The 3,223-nt window shown below is 32.8% G+C and overlaps 1 long non-coding RNA gene across 1 annotated transcript; it reads left to right on the top strand.

The window, feature by feature from the left end:
• The first annotated feature begins 840 nt into the window (after positions 1–840).
• Positions 841–1,745, top strand: LOC126056747 (uncharacterized). The gene is made up of 2 exons (XR_007512236.2): positions 841–1,048; positions 1,488–1,745. It is a non-coding gene; the product is annotated as an uncharacterized LOC126056747 (long non-coding RNA).
• The last annotated feature ends 1,478 nt before the right edge of the window (positions 1,746–3,223 follow it).

The following is a 3,223-nucleotide window of genomic DNA, read 5'->3' as shown; positions in this document are numbered from 1 at the left end:
TTGTAACGCTTTCAGGTAAAACGTCATTTTATAACGCTCCCTTTATTTCGATTGTGAGCAGAAACTTCGGTTGAATCTGCTTATACATCTAAGTAACGAGTATTTAATAAATGTAGTAATAATTTGATTTTCAGCCACATCTAATGTACAGCGTTTCGGCGAGTGCGATAGAGAAGAAATGAAAGCTGAAATTTTCACTGACAACCTTAAGATGGAACGTACCGGAAAACTAGTGTACAACGTAAGTCCCTATAGATATCCCGATCATAAGCCTACAGGCACTAAAAGTGACTCATAATTTCACAACAATACTATGTAGGTGTATACCTGTTTATAGCTGAATCAGATTGATATTTTTTTTCAGCTAACCATAGTGTCAGGCTTTGAATACTCGTGCATAATCTTCAAAGCTACAAGCAGTGAGCGGAGCAAAGCTGATGCTCCTAAAGTGAACCTTCGGAGGTGGTGCAGCGGCTCACAGGCACCCTGCGTGGGCGGCTTCCAGTACCTGGAGATCCACTTCTTCGTTGAAGTAGAATTCGCCAGGAATGTAGACTTGCGCGTTGGTATATACGGCAAACAATCTCAAACCATAGACCCGCTTAGAGCATATGTGGTTCTCAATGAAATGTCACATTATCCCGAAATTGAGCGGTATGTTGTAGTCAGAAAAAAATATCTGGACATATGGGACCATCCTCGATATATACTGTACGGCAAAAAGAAAATGATTTACCGAGTACCGAAATCCCAAAGACGTCCATTTGACTAATTTAACCCTTAATTTGGAAATGTATCTTTAAAGATACAACAACTTTAAAAAAATCTGTAACATTAACCCTTAATTTGAAAATGTATCTTTAAAGATACAACAACTTTAAAAAAATCTGTAACATTAAATAATTGTATTTTTTTGAATTGATCGATTTAATTATAAAGTTTGACTCATGACATCACTAGGAAAAGTAAGTCTATTGCATTTTCTACAACTGGACATCCCTGTTTACGTCAACCTGAAAAAATGACAGACACGAAGAGCAACAAAGCTGTAAGTTTTATCGATTTTTATTATTTTTTATATGTGATGATGTCAGGTTCTTACTATTTTATGTGTGTAACGTAATGCACTAACGATTTAGCTGAAATTATGGCATAGAAGTGTATTTATCGAGCCATGACACGTTGTCAAACCTCAATGTATCTTTAAAGATACTTTGCTCAAATGTCGACTATACGACATTGTATCTTTAAAGACACATTGCCAAAAGTTAACCTATTATCGCACGTTTAATTTCTCGTAATGTTTACATAAAAAAATATTAACTACACGCATGTGAGACCCTACAGCATGTAAGGTTCCGTAGGATAAAATTAATTTTTATTTAGATTTTTTTTGCATAATTTTTGACATAATTTTATATAAACAGTTCAGTGTTCAGTTTGCTTGGGTTTGGTTCGGTTGCATGTGCAAATTTTTTTGTTCGTAGGTATTACAACGAGCAAGATCAAAGCGCATCCTAGCGTTGATTCCTGCAGGAAATGCACGATCGGACGACAGTGACACAACAGACAATGAGGAAGATAACACATCTTTGCCAGTTTATGGAATACAACATGATTCTTATAGTAGTTCCTCAACACCTTCACTGGATTCGGATAAAATGTAATGTGAGATTATGTCTAACTAAACAACGGAACTGTTTTTACGATTTCCATGTAAAAAAAATATTTTTCTTACCAATTAACTATTTTATTTTATAACCCCGATTTGGTAATGTATCCTTTTGGATACATTATCGTAAAACTGTACCTTCCTCCGTATTTGGCAATGTGTAAAATAAGATACATATTATTTCAGCGCAATTACTGAAAAAAAATTTTTTTAAATATTTTTCTATATTTCCTTATACCTCAAATAATTAGACTACAGTATTTTTTTTATAAAATTTGATAAAGATTATGCTTGCCAAATTAAGGGTTAAATAATTGTGTTTTTTTGAATCGATCGATTTAATTATAAAGTTTGACTCATGACATCACTAGGAAAAGTAAGTCTATTGCATTTTCAACAACTGGACATCCCGATTTACGTCAACCTGAAAAAATGACGGTCGCGAAGAACAACAAAGCTGTAAGTTTTATTGATTTTTATTATTTTTTATATGTGATGATGTCAGGTTCTTACTATTTTATGTGTGTAACGTAATATACTAACGATTTAGCTGAAATAATGGCATAGAAATGTATTTATCGAGCCATGACAAGGTGTCAAACCTCAATGTATCTTTAAAGATACTTTGCTCAAATGTCGACTATACAACATTGTATCTTTAAAGACACATTGCCAAAAGTTAACCTATTATCGCACGTTAAAATTCTCGTAATTTTTATATAAAAAAATATTAACTACACGCATGTGAGACCCTACAGCATGTAAGGTTCCGTAGGATAAAATTAATTTTTATTTAGATCTTTTTTTGCATAATTTTTGACATAATTTCATATAAACAGTTCAGTGTTCAGTTTGCTTGGGTTTGGTTTGGTTGCATGTGCAATTTTTTTGTTCGTAGGTATTAAAACGAGCAAGATCAAAGCGCATTCTAGCGTTGATTCCTGCAGGAAATGCACGATCGGACGACAGTGACACAACAGACAATGAGGAAGATAACACAGCCAGTGACACAACATTGCCAGTTTATGGAATACAACATGATTCTTATAGTAGTTCCTCAACACCTTCACTGGATTCGGATAAAATATAAAGTGAGATTATGTCTAACTAAACAACGGAACTGTTTTTACGATTTTCATGTAAAAAAATAAATTTTCTTACCAATTAACTATTTTATTTTATAACCCCGATTTGGTAATGTATCCTTTTGGATACATTATCGAAAAACTATACCTTCCTCCGTATTTGGCAATGTGTAAAATAAGATACATATTATTTCAGCGCAATTACTGAAAAAAAATTTTTTTGAATATTTTTCTCTATTTCCTTATACCTCAAATAATTAGACTACAGTATTTTTTTTATAAAATTTGATAAAGATTATGCTTGCCAAATTAAGGGTTAAGCTGGCCAAATACATTTTATATAGTATTTCGTTTTCTGCTTAGCTCTATTTTATCATTTAAATTGTTTATGTATGACAAGCATTGTTCTTTGTATGATGAGCATGTTTTACTGAAAAGAAAGCTACTTTTGGAATGGGCAACTAGA

The sequence above is a fragment of the Helicoverpa armigera genome, chromosome 24 (assembly GCF_030705265.1).
Source record: "Helicoverpa armigera isolate CAAS_96S chromosome 24, ASM3070526v1, whole genome shotgun sequence".
NCBI lineage: Eukaryota > Metazoa > Arthropoda > Insecta > Lepidoptera > Noctuidae > Helicoverpa > Helicoverpa armigera.
The sequence above is the reverse complement of the archived record's forward strand: the minus strand, read 5'-3'. Positions and strand labels throughout refer to the sequence as shown.